This window comes from Mauremys reevesii, linkage group 7 (genome assembly GCF_016161935.1).
Source record: "Mauremys reevesii isolate NIE-2019 linkage group 7, ASM1616193v1, whole genome shotgun sequence".
Taxonomy (NCBI): Eukaryota; Metazoa; Chordata; order Testudines; family Geoemydidae; genus Mauremys; species Mauremys reevesii.
This window is the reverse complement of record NC_052629.1, coordinates 113,009,009-113,028,329: the sequence shown is the minus strand read 5'-3', so window position 1 is coordinate 113,028,329 and position 19,321 is coordinate 113,009,009. Positions and strand designations below refer to the sequence as shown.

General features: G+C 43.1%; 1 protein-coding gene across 1 annotated transcript in view; it reads left to right on the top strand.

The window, feature by feature from the left end:
• The first annotated feature begins 14,022 nt into the window (after positions 1-14,022).
• CNTN4 (contactin 4) overlaps positions 14,023-19,321 on the top strand; it is a 760,740-nt gene continuing 755,441 nt past the window's right edge. The window contains exon 1 of the mRNA XM_039547144.1: positions 14,023-14,554. The gene's annotated coding sequence lies outside the window, so the exon portion shown is untranslated. The remainder of the gene's footprint in view (positions 14,555-19,321) is intronic.

Genomic DNA, 19,321 nt, shown 5'->3' with positions numbered 1-19,321 from the left:
CCTATTCAGCAAAGCACTTAAGCATGTGCTTTACCTTAATAATAATCTTAAATGCCATTGACTTCAGTGAGAGTTGAGCATGCACTTAAAGTTAAGCAACCGTTTACATGCTTTCCTGGACAAGGATTCTAAGCCCTCCCCACCCAGAGCAATGGCAAAGTAGATGCCCAAAACTGCACAATTTATGGGGCTGACACATTCGACTCCATAGTAAAGTATCCACACTATAATATTCCATAAACTACTAGTGTTCTAAAAAAAGTAGGGAAAGTTCCATCTATAACAAGCAGACTGATTCTAAACATCTTAAAAATAACTTTTCCTGGGCAGGAGTTATCTTTTCTGCAGCTGCCAAAAATGTATCAGTCTAGTCATCAAAATGTATTCTTCTCCATTGTTGCAGGGTGAATTCAATCACAGGCTTGGTTCTGATATTATTCACTTAAAACATTTTTTCCAAAGCATAATCCTCCAGCATAATGCTTTATTACTCATATTTCTAGCAATAAAAAAGAGAGGATATATCATTTTATATTAATTGGTTCCTTCTAATCCTAAACTCTAATACCCATGGACTATGGCAACTCTGTGTGACAGAACAGGTTTATTTAATATACACACACATATACCAGCTCATTTTTGGTGTTGAAACCCACGTGTAGAACTTGGTGAATATATCCAAATGCTTCCAAAAGCTGAAATCACTTTATTCACACCCATTTTGCTCACTTTTTGCTCACCTGAGGTTTGCATTACCCTTGCACGTGCCATAGAAACACCAGTCCAGCTTGAGTGGGACAGGTGGCCCCAGAGCTCTTGCAGAAGCACAAAGCCTTCATATGGAAGGTCTTATGCCTCTAGCATGTGTCTTGAGATCTGTGCATCTCTTGGGAATCTAGCGATTGTTGGGCAGAACCTCCTGTTTGTTTCACTGTGGAGAATAATCCTCTCCCCCAGGGGCTGAATTATTATTTATTATTTGTATTGCAGTGGTTAGGAGCCCAATACTGTATCAGGACCCTATTGTACTGTATCAGGATCCCACTGTATAAACAAACAAAAAAAGATGGTCTCTTCCACAAATTGCTTACAATATAAGTAAAAGAGAAAAGACAATAGGTACATACGTACAGATATGTGGGAAGTGCATGGAAGCAATGAGACAATATTAGTCAGCATCACAGAACACCAGCTGCCAAAGTACATAAAAAGATAGTAGTAGTCTTCTAAGCTCCACCTACGATATAAGCTCCACCCCATGAGAAGCCAAGAAGAGACATCATATCACTATGTACTGCTCCAAATTGAGCCCTGCATCCTCCATGTTCTTTTTAGGAGAACCTCATAAGCATTTCTTTCCTGTTCCCTTCCCTCTTTCATATTTTGATTTTATTAGAAGAGAAGATTTTCTCATTGCACTACTTTTTCACAAACTACAGGGATGTACCAACAGGATTCATATAACACATGCTTTGCAAACAATCACGTAATACAGTAGCACACTCAGGTTGAAAAATTGCCTTCAGATTTGGTTTTCAGATCTGATTTGGCAGTCAAATGTATATTTGGATTTCATTCGTATTAGGATCAGAATTTTGACTGGGCCCAACATTTGTTTCCCAACTTTTTTTTCGAGGGCGGGGGGGAACCTCAACTTTCATCTAAATGTAGAGAAAAGCTATTTCTAATACATAGATGGCCTGTTCCTCTGCACAGTTTGCACTTGATTATGAATGGCTTTTTGTGTTCTAAATGCAGTACTGAAAACACTTCCAATGTGCTGCCTTAAGATTAGTGGACACTTTACCCATTCTGTGAACTCTACATAAATCCCAGAACAGCGGCAGGAAAAAAGCAACATAAGCTCAAACAGAAGGTCTCCGTTTATTGGAACTCCACAAACTGCACGCTTGAATGGCTCCAGGGTAACAAACTGCCATACCTGCCTCTATATACACACAAAATCAGAAAAAGCAGATGTTGACCTGACCTCCATCCAATACATTTGTGTTGCTCTACCAATCTGTATTTATTTGTGCTCTAATTATGTTGCTATCTTTATTTTTGCTACTTTAATTGTTCAGTTACTTGTAAGGCACCTATTACCCATGCTGCCTAGGTGTGTGTTATACCCACTAAAAAGAGCCAAGAATGGGGGCACATACTCTGGCACTTTTCAGGGAACCCAACTCAGTTTCCTTGAAGAAAACTGAGGTGGGAACTCTTCAGTAGATTAACTCTCAGAGGAATCTAGCAGCAGTCTTTGTTGGAAAACTTAAAAAGAGATGTATCTGATATCTCAAACTTGAACCAGGCCAGGCTGGGATTCAGATGTATTTCCAGTGGGATTGAGAGCGTGCTACCAAGAACGTCTTACTATGATGCTCTTGGTGTTCACATTCGTGATATCTAGTCAAAGCTTTTCACACAGAGCGGAATCCCAATTTTTGAGCTAGCTGGGTCCCAGAAATGAACTTGCAGCCAGTGAAGAGTTTGAAGGACATATGTGATAGGATCTCCTCCATCTAACTAAACTGTGGGCAGTAGTCGATTGCAATATCCAAAGTTTCCAAGTGGCATTCAAAGCTAGCCCCAGTTTCAGCTCGTTCTAATAGCAGAGCACTGAGGTGATAAAAGCATGAATTGCTTTGATGTGCTCTGCATCTGAGAGAAACCTTCTGGCCAGGCAGAGATAAAAGATGTTCCTGGTTGCTGCTGCCTTGTGTCCTAGGATCAATGAGGGCCACATTTAGTCCACAAGACTTTGAACCACTTTGGCAATAGGAAAACAAATGGAGGGCAGAGTCTTTACCAGTTCCTCATAAAGCTTCCTTCAGCCAGCCAAGCATAATTTATTTCCTTTTTATTTAGACTGAGCCTCAGCCATCTGGCTTTCATTCAGGTCCTATATTTCTCAGGCACTTAGAGGACAGGGGAAACAGTTCTGTCAGGGTCCAATGAAAAGGAGATGGAGAGCTGAATATCATCAATCTATTGATGACATTGTAGGCCATACTGTCTCACAATTTCCCCTGGTGGTTTCTCATAAACATTATTTGAGAGTAGTGGCAAGTTAAAGCCCTCTAGGACTACACAGCTGAGAGAGAACAATTGTCCTGCACTACTGTTTGCAGTCTCTCTGAAAGGTCCCATGTTTCATAAGAAGTGAGTGACCCTTCAGGGTCTGCTTTCAAAGCCATTGATGCCAATGCAGCAAAAATGTCTGGCCTCTGTCAATTGCCCTGAGGAGATCATGAACCATTGTAATTAATGCATTGTCCCCATAGTATAATCTGATCGGAAGCCTAACTGAAAGCAGCCCCAAGACATTGCAGAATGCCAGGAATAGCAAGAGAAGGCTGGCCATTCCTTTGTTATTGAACATCCCTGGGAAGAGAAGGTTAGAGACTGGATGCTAACTAGTGAGGTTGTCTCTATCCAGCATCATTTCTATAATCAAGGGTCAGTGCACAGCATGTTTAAGAGTTGTGCTCCCATAGGAGGGAAACATGTATCCATCAGTATAGGGCCCAGCAAAAAAAGACAAAGATCCATCACACAGCTAGTTGTGTGAATTTCTTCTAGTGTATCGAGGACTTTGTATTGTAAGAACAGATTAAATTTAGTCAGTGAAAATGGGGAACTCCTTCCTTCTACCACTGGAACTGCTCCTCTGACTGTGAACATTGCCCTGAATCTTCTAACAGATCCTCTCTCTGAAGTAAATTTAGAGTTCTACACAGAATGAGACTCTCACCTCAGGGGCTTGCTGGACAGTTTGGGTTTGGGTTAATCAAATAGCTCCACTTCCTCAAACAGTTCTCTTAGTCAGATCTTTGCAAGTGGAGGTGCAAATGAAAAGAAGGACTACTTAACCTGTTCATTGACTTCAGTGCAGGGGCGGCTCTAGGAATTTGGCCGCCCCAAGCAGGGCGGCATGCCGCAGGGGGCGTGCTGCCGGTCCCGCGGCTCTGGGGGACCTCTTGCAGACGTGCCTGCAGAGGGTGCGCTGGGAGGGCGACAGGCAGCTCCGGCAGACCTTCCGCAGTCATGCCTGCGGGAGGTCCACCGGAGCCGTGGGACCAGCGAACCCTCCACAGTCATGCCTGCAGGAGGTCCACCGGAGCCGCGGGACTAGCGAACCCTCCGCAGTCATGCCTGCGGGAGGTCCACCGGAGCCGCGGGACCAGCAAACCCTCCACAGGCATGACTGCGGAAGGTCCGCCGGAGCCGCTTGCCGCCCTGTCGGCAAAATGCCGCCCCAAGCGTGCGCTTGGCATGCTGGGGTCTGGAGCCGGCCCTGCTTCAGTGAGAGGTCAAATGTACTAGAAGTTCAGGACTGGGTCCAATGTTTTCAAATACTATTTAAAGAAAAGCAATGCGTCTTGTTGCTGGCTTAGCTAATCAACCCCACACATATAAAAAAAGACACTCTTAAAGATAATATATTTCCAATGAGCTGATTTTCTGTCATGGGAGTTTACTCTCTTTCTCTTTCTATAGCTTTAATTACAAGGCGATTTTATAACTGTGCCATTGGAGGGATAGCTGAGTGGTTTGAGCATTGGCCTGCTAAACCCAGAGTTGTGAGTTCCCTCCTTGAGGGGTCCACCTAGGGATCTAGAGCAGCGTCCTGCTAGTGTAGGCAGGGGGCTGGACTCAATGACCTTTCAAGGTCCCTTCCAGTTCAAGGAGATAAGTATAGGTTTGAGTATATTTGGGTTTTGTTGTGATTATAATTGGGAGACATTTTGAATCTATTGTTAGTTTTCCTGGCCGGTGTGAAAACTGGATTGGGTTTTATATTTATTTTACACCTTTAAAACAAAAGTAAGCAGGTGAAACTCACCAGGTAGTTAGGAGTAATAGAAGAGCCTGAACGGATGGTTATACTCATTTTGTGCAGAGGCTAGTGGTAGTAAATAAAGAGCAATGGAAGATTTATCAAACCTTGTGACTTTAGAACCAAATCACAACAGAGAAGACTTTAACGAGATGATTGTGAGTAGGCAGAGGGAAAGTCTTTAGGTCGCACCGTGAGCAGGTATAGTGTAGCTTCACACTTTGCACCTTGCCACCCTGGTTTCTTCACACACCTGCTTCGGACTATGCACATGCTAGCATAATCATTCTATCCATGGCTAGCGCTACACATTTTGATGCCCAAAGAGGCAAGCCTCCCCTGAAAGCTTTCTCTGGAGGGCATCCTGCCCTCAGCAGTAGTCCTGTTTTGATCTCTACATGACATTCTGCTTTGCAGAGAATAGCTGCAGCTTCTCCTGCTAGGAAAGTACTATTCCGATAACCTTCACACTTTTATCGGCTGTCCTACGGTGGCCTCTGTGCAGAGCCTGTCTCTAACAAATTTCTTAGCTCTGTAGTAAAGAAAGATAGTGAACATTTCACAGATACATAGATCCATCCAAGTTCCCCTCACTTTCCCCCCTTTTCATTTTACCCCTGTAAAGTTGATCCCTTTTTTAATCCACCAGTAAAGCAAAAAATCATTTTGTGTTGCTGGGTTTCCTCACTTAGGCCTGGTCTACACTGGGGGTGGGGGGAGATAAATCTAAGTTACGCAATTTCAGTCAACATACTTGGATCGACTTACTGTGGTGTCTTCACTGCGGTGAGTCGACTGCTGCCGCTCCCCCGTTGACTCTGCCTGTGCCTCTCGCTGAGCTGGAGTACAGGAGTCAATGGGAGAGTGCTCGGGGATCGATTTATCACATCTAGACTAGATGCGATAAATTGACCCCCGCTGGATCAATCGCTACCCACCAATCTGGCGGGTAGTGAAGACGTACTCTTACTCTTGCTGGAGTTGCTTCCTTGAGCTTCCTCTCTGGTTTGCGCCACCTCTTTCTCCTCATCTTCTAGGCCACCAATAGTTCATGGAAGATCAGAGATTTCAAGAGGTACAAAAGAGGCTAATGGAACATCAAGAAAAAGGCAGTTGATGAAGAAAAACCTGATAGTTTGCTAGGATCTTGATTCTTCTAAGAATTGGATAGGACAAATCAGGTAAAGTCAATCTATCCCTATTAATAAAAGGATTTACTTTTCCTAATGAAAAAGGAAACATTCTTCACTGCAGCATGCACTCAGTTCTCTTCAGTGCTGACTGAAGCAACAGCCAGAGGGGTCCTAGTTAGCTAACCTCTGATCAACAGCTCACTTTATAATATAATAATATAGAAAATTTCCCAGATAGCTCCTTGCTCTCTTAAAACATACCCAAGGGATTCCTCAGACCCTAGAAGAAACAGTTGGCTCAAAATAATATTAGGTAATAATCCACTTGGGTGAACGACACTATTTTTATGTCTATCAACTGTGCAGGAATTTTTTTTTCAGCCCATTCCACCTTGGTGTGAAATATAAACTTGTGCAAGATATGGGCAGATGCGTTCATGCCATGTGTCTGACAAAGTGGGTATTGACCCCCGAAAGCTTATGCTCCAATACATCTGTTAGTCTATAAGGTACCACGGGACTCTTTGTTGCTTTTTACAGATCCAGACTAACACAGCTACCCCTCTGATACTTCATGCCAGTGTGTAAGCCATCTGTTGGCTAAAACTCCACACCAATTGTTAGTTTTGCGAAACAGGTAAGAAGGGGGATCCAGGAAAAAAGAATTTGTGTAATCTTCTGATCTTCTGTCCCATAAAGAAAACCAGGGTCTAAGCATGGTAAGATATTTTGGGGACATCTTTCTCAAAGCAATCAAGACCTATTCTAAACTTGTTTAGCTTCCCTTGAAGATCAGACTATGGCTCCCTTTGGATATTTTGATAGTACAGCATTTCAGATTACCCAGATGACCCAGTACTTTCATTCCTTTCATATTTCTAATATGAGCCCTTTTCAGGAAATGGGAAAGAGATCATTAAATAGGTCTTTCAAAACCTGGATGAATGTTCTGCTTTTGCAGTCTGTCTTACAGATAACCTACAATATTTAAGAATAGTAGTTCTCTCCACTTTGATTTATTTTGCACTGCTTCTAAAGACAATTTTCTCAAAGGGAGAGTTACCTTCTAAATTAGCTTTGCAAAGATCATATCTATAACCCATTTAAAATAGACACTATTGTCTTTACCTGAACAAACAGAATTAGGTCACCAGATGCATTAAGTGCACACCACAAATGATTTTTCTTCCGCTCAAACACACAGAAGCCAAGAGCAATGTGAAATCCCACGTGGACATTTTGTGCTTAGCATAAATGAAATGAATGAATGCTTATTGTTAGGATGAGGGTCTGTATATTCTGTGAAGCAGCAGTCTTAGCAGCAAAATAAATCACTGAAAAATGTTGAAGTTGTTCCCTGTAAAATTACAAAATATAGTCAGCACAAAGAGAATGGAAATTATTCATATTTTGCCTTAGCATATCAGCATTTACACTCAAAAAACCTTGAAACTCTGGGATTTAGTAGTAGAATGGCTGATTCTTCACCAGAACTATGAATGTACCCACAAACCTTGTGGTAAAGGGACAGCACAGAAAGGAAAGCTGACAATCCCACTACTAACTAACCCAACAGGGTATTTAAAATTTCTCACATCACAGCTACCATTGTGATTACTGATCTAAGCCAAAAGTGTCAGAGATGTAGGAACTTCTTTGGTTCATTTTGGGAGAGCTGAAATATAACCAGGACTTTAATGTCTAGCCAATTTGTGTACAACTATAGAAAATAAACTAATTATTTTACAGAACTGTACAGTTATCACTGATACCTGCAGGAAATAATTGTGCATGTATATATAATCTAATGTTTAACTCCCTGATAAGGTGAGTGCTTCATTTCCTCAGGCACTGTTGAAAGTCCCACCCAATATAAATACATGGACAGGTAGAACCAACTACATACTTGTTTGATGTTTGGAATTTTTTTCAAATGAGACATATGGCTGAATTATGGGTCCTGATTTTCCAGAACCTGCACCAAAGTCAATGCATCATTTTGTGCATATTCAGCTAATGTGTGCAAACAATATATGAAATAAGTCATTTGGGGATTAAATCCTAAATGCCAGATTAGGAAGATAGGAACACAGTGTGACGAATCAGGACCTGTAGCACAGCCAGTCTCCAGGCAACCTAAAGAGCTCACCTGGACTGTAGTAAGCTGCCTGATTGACTACCGTGCATGATTGGTGGGAGGAGTCAGCAGACCTGTTCTTAGTCCCATTAGCAGCAGCTTAGTGGCTGCTTAAAGCATTTGCCTATGACTGTGATAGCTCATGCTTCAGACCCAGCCCTGGCGCTATACTTCCCCGTGTAACCTAGCTCTGACCTTTGGCTTCAGTTCCTGACTTCTGATCTCAACTCTGTCATATGGCCTCTGATCTGGGCTCATACCACCTGGCTACCAATGCCTGCTCTAACCACTGGGCTTGAAGCCTACTTTAAGCACAAGACACAACTGCCCTTGTCCCACTCACTGACACACAGGTATTTCCATTCTGCCATACATACCTATCATTTGTTGTTTGGCTCATGCTCATGGAGAAGTGTTCTTATCCCTTGTACATACTACGAAGAAGTTCTCATTAGCCGTATAAATTCCTAACCCTTTTCTCAATCCTACCATGCTCTTGGTATCAATTATATCTAGTAGCAATAAGTTCCTACTAGTAACTTTAATGGGGTCACAGAGGGTATCAGTCGGGGAAGAATCTGGTCCTACAGCAATACAACAGCTAAGAAATAAAGACTATTTTTCTTCAGGTTATGACTTCACTGCTTGTTTGGCTGAGCGGATTTTTAAAACAAGTGTGCAATCCAAAATATATTGGTTAAAAACAATTGCAAGACAAAAATAAAATTGTCTAAAACTTAGATTCTGTGCTGAAAATGGCAACGATTTGCCAGAGAGAAATCTCTCTATATTTTTTGATAATTACTTAAAATTTAGGGACAGATTCTACAACTCTTACTCAGGCTGAGTAGTACCTTACTCTGCATCTAGCCCCCATTGAAATCACATGATTGTGTCCTTCTCCCTCCACCCGTTTTATGTCTCTTATCTTTGGAGACTATAAGGCCGAGATCCACAAAGGGACTTAGGCATCACAACACTGAGCATTGCAGTGCCTAACTTTTAGGTGCCTAATAAATCCCAGAACAACGCTGTGATCCACAAAGCTGAGCAGATGCGTAGAGTCCCTCTACAATGAAGGGGGAGAGATGGGCACCTAAGATTGCAATCCATAAAAGCTAGCATACTAGGTGGCACCCTGCCTAAAATAGCCAAGATACCAATGAAAGAGGTATGTCCTAAGCTTACTCCTCCCTCAGGGCTAGTCCACACTTACCGTCCAGGTCGACGCGGTGAGTTCGACTTCTCGGAGTTCGAACTATCGTGTCTGATCTAGACGCGATAGTTCGAACTCCGGAAGCGCCGCGGTCGACTCCGGTACTCCACCACTGCAAACGGCGGTGGTGGAGTCGATGGGGGAGCCGCGGAGTTCGACCCCGCCGCGTCTGGACGTGTGAGTAGTTCGAATTAGGGTACTTCGAATTCAGCTACGCTATTCCCGTAGCTGAATTTGCGTACCCTAATTTGAACCCCCTTTTTAGTGTAGACCAGGCCTCAGGCTAGGTCTACACTGGGTGGGGGGAGTCGACCTAAGATACACAACTTCAGCTACACAAATAGCATAGCTGAAGTCGGTGTATCTTAGGTCGGTTTACCTGGCCGTGAGGACGGGGGTGAGTCGACTGCTGCCGCTACCCTGTCAACTCCGCTTCCACCTCTCACATGCAGTGGAGTTCCGGAGTCGACTGCAGAGTGATTGGGGATCGATTTTATCGGGTCTACACTAGACACGATAAATCAATCCCCAATAGATCAATCATTACCTGCCCATCCGGCGGGTAGTGAAGACCTGCCCTCATAGATAGGTGCCTATCTCTACTTAGTGATCCACAAACAGGAAACATCTTCCTGAGATGCCTAAGACATTTCCTAAGGGAATGAGTTAGGTGCCTCACTCCACACAAAATGGCCAGAGTTTTTTTTCCAACTCTATTTCACAGTAACAATGCAGCAGATAAACAGTAGCAATGGTAACTATTCAATAATTGATATTACAAAAGCCAAATTATATCCCAATAATGGTAAAATGAACTAGTGTCCCTGTTTGAAGAAGGGTGTTTTCTCCTGGAAGAGTGCCAAACCAGGTATGGGAGTCCTGGAACACCTTTTGTTTCAGTAATATATATTAGTTTGATTAAAGTTAATAAAGCAAGAACAGCTTTAGCAAATTGAACAAATGTTCAGAGATAATTTCAGTTATAATGAATGAACAAGAGATGGGGAGATGTAATTATAGGAATCTGCTAAAGACCTCTAGGGTGAAATGAACATGACCACAGCACGCTGTAGGAGGAAACAGAACAAGTAACAAGACACAGTTAGTAATAAGATACTTTAATTACTCAGAAGTAAATTGGGAACAGCCTGTGGTAACAGTGCCAATATGTTTGTAACAATGTAGAGCTACTGCAGGATTTTCTAAAACCAGTTGGTAAGCAGTGTTGCAACCGGGGTGCAGGAAATATATAAAGTAAGTACTATTATAGATTCTGCCACTCTTCCTCACATGGAACAATACCTTACTACATCAACATTACCTTTAATTTCAGTGGGACTGTTCAGAGAGGTGCTACTCAGCATAAAGATACCCAAGACATTTAGGCCTTAAATGAAGAGAAATTGCAGATCTTTATATATTTTCTATAACTTTATGTTTACTTAACAAAAAAAATATGACACTGGAGTAACAGTTTGAAGATCAAACTTGGGAAGAAATCATAGCAACAGGGAGCACTAGTTTGTCCATCAACTGGCCAGACATGGTTATCAGTATTGGCATCTGTGGGAACACTTGTTCAGCTATGATGAATTCTCACTTTTAAAAGTTGCAATAACAGTTAGTTGTGATATTTTAATCAAAGACAGAAACCTTCAATCAATAAAAGGGAAGGTTTTAAAAATAATCAATAACTTATTCATAATTTTTCAGCTTTTTAGCCTCCTAGCAACACTGATTATGATTTTTTTCCCCCGACGGAATGAAGTAATTTCATCATGAATGACACTAATTAATTTTGTCATTATAGGGATATACACTAGTTGCTACAATAGCAATTACTGAATAGTCACTATTCATTCTGTTTTAAAACACCATAAACACTGGTAAACAAGTTATAGATATTCTATTATTGCTTGTGTCTATTTAAATGTTGTGCAATTATTATTCAAGTTGTTTGGGGGACAAGGTCACTTTCATTATATCAGCGTTAACTGTCTAATCTCATAATGCCTGTTATATTATCCTCTGATGGAATATGCCCCAGTGCAACATATAATATTCAATCAATTCTTACTTTATATAGGACTCAATTTCTGGAACCCAAATTAAATGAAAAATGCTGTTCTCTTCTGAATATTGTTTCTGTGAAAATGGCATGGTGGAGTGGCGTGTTTCTTGTCTCTCGAAGATGTCTGTATCAGATGTTTTCCATTTACAAATAAGGGGTTTTTTTTGGTTGGTTGGGTTTGTTTGTTCATTTTCCTAAGTGCTAGGCCTGCAAACACACCTTGGGCCCTGAGAGTCAAGCTGGGTTCTTTACTTCTTGTGTATCATCACCAGCAATAAGGGTTCTGCAGGTTCTTGGTTGCACCTGAACAACACATTGGTCCCAGAGGTGGATTAAGGTTTCCTGGGGCCCTGGGCCAGAGCAAGTGGCCCTCCCCTCCTTCCACCTGTGATCTCACCCTTGTTCTGCCCCCTCCACATGTGACCCCACCCATGGCCCCACACCTTTCCTCCCCTTCCCCAGGGCTATGTTCCACCCAGGGTCCCCCCCATTCTGTGCCCCCACTGTGGCCCCAAGATCGGAAAAGCTCTGCCCCTCATGCCTCGGCCCCAGGCTCTCCCAGCCCTGAGGCCACATCAGGTAGCTTCTTCCGTCCTGGGGCCACAGTGGGGGTCCTGGTGCTAGGGCTTCTCCTCCTGTCCCCGGCTTCTGCTGAGGATGGGGTTGGGGGGCACTGGGCTGGGGGCTTCCCCTGCTGCCAGGGATGGAGTCCGGGGGTGCTGGGGGTTCTCCTGTAGCCCCCCGGCTGCTGCCAGAGACAGCATCTGGGGATGCTGGGGGCTTCCCCCGCCACCACACCCAGTCACCTGGTGGGATGGGTCAATATCCCCATGCTGACCTGGTCTGCAGCTGCAGCCGAAAGTCATCCTTGGCTTCCTAGTCCTTAAAGGGGCACAGACCTTTTCCAGCAAATCAGACAATGGCCCCCACCACTTAATCTGCGGTGAGGTCATTCTTTTAATAATTGAAATAAACTCCTATGTCAACCATGCAGGACATATGAAATTAGTTCCTTTGTTCAGATAGTTTCACATCTAGAAAGAAACATCTCATGCCATTGGCTAAGTTCATGACATGAACAACGAATAACTGCAAAAACCTAATTATAGAAGCAGTTCATGTGGTGATATACCTTGACTGGTCTATCTCAGGTGTTTCTAATGTGCCTATCTCTACTCTAACCTAGGCCTGTTCTACACCTAGAACTTAGGTTGACATAGCTACGTTGTGTGGGGGTGTGAAAAATTCACACCCCCAACAGACGGAGTTAAGCCAACATAAGCCCTGGTATAGACACTGATAGGTCGATGGAAGAATTCTTCTGTTGACCTAACTACCACTTTTTGAGGGGTGGATTAACTACAGTGATGCAAAAACCTCTTGTATATAGTGTCTACATTATAACACAGCAGCACAGCTGCAGAGCCGTAGCTGTGCTACTTGCAGGGATCGGCAACCTTTGGCATGTGGCCCACTGGGGTAAGCCCCCTGGTGGGCCAGGCCAGTTTGTTTACCTGCCGCATTCACAGGTTCGGCTGATCGCGGCTCCCAGTGGCCGCAGTTTGCCACTCCAGGCCAATGGGGGCGGTGGGAAGTGGCAGCCAACACATCCCTCAACCTGCACCGCCTCCCACCATCCTCATTGGCCTGGAACAGTGAACCGCGGCCACTGGGAGCCATGATCGACTGAACCTGCGGACATCTCAGGTAAACAAACCAGCCCGGCCTGCCAGGGTACTTACCCTGGCAGGCCGTTTGTCAAAGGTTGCCGATCCCTGTACTATAGCATCTGTAATGTAGACAAGCCTAGAGTGTTTTTACTATAAATGGGGCACCCATAATTCAGATACAGGTCAGTCCTCAGAAGTACTTATTAACTTTTGAAGCATAAAATAACCAAATAACAAAAACCAAAACAAATACAAGTACAGAAAACAATTGTTACCTCAAATTGTTTTTTGCTTGTAACAATAATAGATACAACCTCATGTGGGAAAGGTGATTTTAATTTTTTAACAGCAAAGGTACTGTTTGCTTCTTTTGCTTTAACTGCAACATTTTTCACCCACCTCTCAGTACAATGCTTTGTCTTTCCCTGGTGTGATCATACAATTAAGCCACAGTGCCGTGTTTTTGACACATCTCTGATTTCTATGACAGCAGATTACAAAATCATGCGTAGAGAGAACGGGAGATGAAAACTAAGAAAAATGTTGCAGCTAAATGCAATTTTATTCAGTGTGCAGAGGGATGACAGAATGTAGGACGGGAGTGCACCACAGAAGCATTCCTGTTTAGGAGGGATGTTTTTCAATGTACGTTGCTTCCCTAATATCAAATGGCATAGGGTTTAGGTACCTCACACTTGAAGAAAGGAAAGGGTTAATATCCCACTGTGGAAAAAGAAGAAGTTTTACCCTGCTGCAGACAGTGGCCCTGATTCTACAAGGTACCAGAGCAAATGGCTATATTTAAGGACCATATGCTTAAAACTAGGCACATGGTTAAGAACCTGGCTGAATCAGTGCTAAATAGCCCTCCAGGTGGGACTCAGAAAGGAGTAGGAGTAGAAGAGGAGGCAGTAGGATACTGGCTATTTGGGGAAGGGAGGGAAGGTAGAGTTGCAAAGGTACGTAACTCTCATTTTTAGGTGCACTGAAAGTCACTAAACTGCTCAGCTGCTGCCTAATCGTGTGGGCACCTTAGCTGCCTAGCTGAGGTTTTAGGCACCTAAATCTGGTAAACCCAGAAACCCCACTCACCTGCCAGTGAACCCTCTATATGCCCCAAATCACTCAGTGCCTATGTTTTTTTAGTAAAAGTTTCCTAGAGACCCAGGCTTCTGCCTCTGGACATGCATAATGCTGCTTCCCTCTAGGCACCTTGTTTCCTATTTCCTGCCTGAGAGCAATTTGTGAGATGGGGGAAGATACATGTACCTCCCCCTAACTCATCAAGGGGGTCTTATCTGGTAGGTGTGCTCAGAAGCCACCTAGCCCCCAGAAACCAGCTGGGAAGAAGAGGAGGTGCTCCCTCAGAACTTTTTGCCCAGTAGCTAGGATATGCAGCCAGGATGTGGGAGACCCCCCATTTCAAGTCCCCCATCTGCCTAATGAGGAAAAGGGATTTTGAACAGGAATCTGCTACTTCTCAGGTGAGTGCCCTAAACATTGGACCATGGGATATTCTGATGTGGGGTTCCCTCTGTCTCTGCTGATGAAGCTCATCCACTGTGGATAAACAATTAAATATGAATTGGGCCTGACCAACACTGAGTATGGCTTTCTAGCCTGGTGGTTAGGGCATTCAGCTGGGTGGTCCAGGATCCAGTCCTCCTGCTTCAATCACACTTTAATCATTTATCCATACTGTGAAACAGCTTCAACAGGAGAGCCTGAGGAAGACCTTAGAATCCTAACTCCAGGAGAGGGTTCACAGCTGAGACACAAGCAGAGACAGGCACTTCCCTCCAGCCTAGACTTAGGCACCTGTCTCTGTGAGAGTGGGTTTAGGACAGACTTCTGTAATTAGCCTCTCCCAGGGGCTAGCTTAGGCAGCTTCCTGCCTACCATACTGGCTTTGTGAGTTGCAATCTAAGGTACCCATCACTCCCCAGTCCTTGTATAGAGAGCCTAGGTGCCAAACTGAGGCTTTGTGGATTATATTTGCAGTGGATTGTTCCTGTGGTTTTCTGGGTGCCTAATAGTGAGCATTGCAACACCCAAGTTCCTTCATGAATCTAACCCAGAACCTTCTTCATCCTCATGGAAGGAATGTTCAGGCTTTGATAGGCCCTGAAATGGAGGGCCAGTGTTTCTCTTTCTCTCCATGGTCAGTCAGAGGCAGAACTGCATGGTAGAAGCTGGCGCATGTTATGTTGAAAAAGGGGTGAACAATAAGGTAGTGTGTCCCTTTAAGGTGAGCCTTGCACCAGTAAGCCCAGTTCTGAGGTAGAGCCCTGTTAAGAACAGGTGTTTGGGTCTGGTACAGGGAATGATCAGAACTAACTGGGGAGTGGTCAAGTGATTGCCTCATGGGCACTGATTGCTATAAAGGCTGAAAGAGCCCATTAGGGAGAGCAGCAATAAGAGCAATGGGAAGTAGATTAGTGCCTGTGGCAGGGGAGCTTTTTAGGTAGATGATCTCTGGGATGATTGAGGAAAAGCTGTCAGAAGCAGGGAGGCTTTGGGGAGAAAGCCCTTGAGTCAGCAGAAAGATAGATGTTGGATTTACACAGAACTCTTATTCTGAGGTTTGCTGAAGGTTGTTGGTGCAACCAACAACCTGATGCCCTGAAGGAAGGGCCTGATCAAACTCTGGGTGTGGTGTTTAATCCTTCCTGGTCTGAAGTAACAGGATGTTTCAAGCCCAACAAGAGATAAGATGTTAATTAAATCCTTGTTTAATGGTGTAACTATGAACATCTCAGTGTTCTCTGGAGTTTTGTGCTGGTAACTCCCAGTGTAACCACTGCCATTAAAATACCTGTTAAAATGTTTGTTATTAAAGATACAGAGAAAAAGGAAAAAAAACAGTTAAAGCATTTGAAATTCAAACTATTAAGCCTTTCATTTAACAGTCCCTTATTCTCTTTAGCTATAGAGAGTTCTAGAATTTCTTCCCCTACTCTCTCCTTTGAAGTCTTTCAGATGATGATAATTAGGTTTTGTTTTGGGGTGGGGATATTTTGGTGGTGGAGGAGAAGTGAGCTGAGATGGTCTGGAGCTGTTGTTGCTGCTGTTAAAGTCTGCTTCTAAAGCCCAAAAAATGAGACAAAAACATACAAGAGGAGACAGAAAAAATAGCAAAGTTAGAAAATACAGCTTCTGTCTCTGGTGCTGATTCTTACTTGCCACCTAGCAGCTAGAGAAATGTTTTGGCACAGTGTAGTCTTATCAGCCACTCCAAGACGTGGCAAATGTTGCCAGCACTGGGCTCTTTCGTACATTGCTCTTAGCTGCCTCGCTGACCGTTGGCTCAAAGCAGTGTTGCAAAAGATAGTTTTAGCCAGTTAATCCAGACTCTTACTGAACAGAAGATAAAAGGAGAAAGATAGGAAAGAAGAAACAAGATGGGGGGGGGAAACTGGGACACGGGTTGGGGAGACAGCAGGAACCCAAGACTGGCATCCCAGGTACTGTTCAGGATTTAGCTGAAGCCAGTGGCCACCTCTGGTGATGTCATTGGTTCCCTCTCTCTTTCTCAGCACTCACTCCTAAGGATGCCTTTCAGGATCAGGATGATAAAGTCCTGCCAGTGTGATAGTGGGGTCCAATGAGACACTGTGGGTGACGGCCATGATGATAAAACATATTCCTTTTAATCTATGCATCCCTCAACTCCCATTGAGACACACCTAGATACAGTGTCCAAGAAGCGGTGGCCTCTATAGAACATCCTTAGTATGAGACACATAGCCAAACAAACAGAACTGGACTCCACACTAATTCAGAAAGGATGAGCCCTAATTAGGTTCTGCAGGCATGAGCAGAGTAGGCACAGAAACCCGACAGAGGAAGACTAAGTATGAAGTTGAAAGGAGAGGTCTGAGATAATATTTAGACTCCCTCTTACTATTACCGAAGGAAGGGACAGAATAATAATACGAAGGCTGACATTGTCTTTGATTTCCCAAAGTTTCTTTTGATAATCCTTACAGTTGGGTATTTATTTTTTCTTGAGGATTTTTCTTTCAAAGGTTGAAGAAATTTCTAGACTATTCACCACCAATTTATCTGCACTGACTCACAATGAAAACAGTTCTCACATCGCGCACAGAGGAGTGCTCCAGAAGAAACGCATAAGAATTTAAAAGGCTTGTGAATAGCTTTATCACTAATATACCCCTTACTGTGCTAAACTGTGAATTCCCTGGAGTTATTTTTGCATCCCTAAACCATGCAATATACGTGCTATGCTGGCTCAATGTGAATATTACATATGTGTGAAACAGATTTGAGCTACACTAAACCTAGATAAATCTAAGCTTCCACCCTATTGCAGGTGGAAATTAACATTGTATAAAACAAAGCACTATGCACATAGCTTTTATATTGTACGTGTACAATGTCCCAGTAGGGAGAGAGCATAATTCACATGTCTCCAGAGTTCTGTTGTCTGTAATAAATCATGATAATTGAAATATTCATCACAAAAAATAAATCAAGGTTTATAACCTCTTGGAATTCATACAACTTGCTGTAAATGAAACATGAGAAGTTTTACATCAGGGATCCAGACTGCCTCCCAAAAAATGTAAGACCAGGAACTATTGAAGAATTTGTTTTTTTTCCCCTTGTATGTTCATCATGTAAGTGATATTAGATAATAAGTGCATTGGGTTGAGGTGATTGTTCATGATTTATTTTACAGTGATCTATAAAAATTTCCAAACACTATAATTGGTAAGTGATCTAGTTGGAAACTGCGATAAACACTCCACTCCCCATACACTTTTTAAAAAAAAATAAATGGAGTGCCATACATTTTTATCTGGGGAAAGGAGGAGCCTGTTAATGCAATATTAAAATCCATAAAGTGTGCTGAAACCAGATTAAAGTAGATAAAGGACCTGATGCTGCATCCCTGGACTCAAGCAAAACTCCCATTAACTAGGCTTTTTCTCTAACCCAGGGGTAGGCAACCTATGGCACTAGTGCCAAAGGCGGTACACGGGCTGATTTTCAGCGGCACTCACAGTGCCCGGGTCCTGGCCACAGGTCTGGGGGGCTCTGCATTTTAATTTAATTTTAAATGAAGCTTCTTAAACATTTTAAAAACCTTATTTACTTTACATACAACAATAGTTTAGTTATATATTATAGACTTATAGAAAGAGACCTTCTAAAAACATTAAAATGTTACTGGCACGCGAAACCTTAAATTAGAGTGAATAAATGAAGTCTCGGCACACCACTTCTGAAAGGTTGCTGACCCCTGCTCTAACCCCTGGTCTACACTAAAAACTTACTTCAGTATAACTGTGTTGCTTAGGAGTGTGGAAACCCACACCCACACCCCTGAGCAACACAGTTATACTGAGCAAACTCCAGGCGTAGACAGGGCTATGTCAACCGGAGGGCATCTACCATCAGCATGGCTACCACCTCTCGGGTAGGTGGGGCACCTATGCCGAAAGGAGAACACTCCTGCACGGTAGGTAGCATCTTCACTAAGTGCTACAGCAGTGCAGCTGTGGCGCCATGAGTATAGACAAGCCCTCAGTCAAAGATTACAAAAAGAGGCCCAGTAGTAGTAAATTAGTTAGCCACAGATCAATTCTCTGGATGAAGTTTTCAGATAGATGTTTTATTTATCTAGGTATCTTATACTATATCCATCACTGTAGTAATGGACATTCACAACATTTTTTTTTAAACTGTGAACTCCCTGTCTTGCGTGCTTGCCCAGTTCCTTGATCTTGGGAATGATACTGAAATATAAATATTAAAAGGGCCAGATCCTAAAGTAGTGTAAAATACTGTCAATGGAGCTACTTGAATTTACACCAGCTGAGGATCTGTCCTTCAATCATCATAAATTCTTCATAGCAAGCTTCAATATTATTTGGTGTAGCTGGTGTCTTTCGGGCAAACTGCATCAAAAATGTTATATGGAGTTATAAGTGAATATAAAAAGCAGATGGGGAGAAATTAAAAGGAATAATCAAGGGAGGAGGGAGGAGAGGTAAAAATAGATGGAGCTGGTGAAGCATGGAACTTGCAAACAGGCTGTTCCAGATGCCAGGAGCTGTGGAGAAGAGAAGTGTCTTATCAGCACTGGTGCAGAGAGGGCTACAAGTGTGAATTTGAGTGGTGAGGGGATATACATCTGAAATATCTTCCCACCTGTTTTCCCTCCAGCCAATGCTTCAGTGGAGCACCCACTGGTGACAGAAAATGCAAGGCATAATAAGATCATT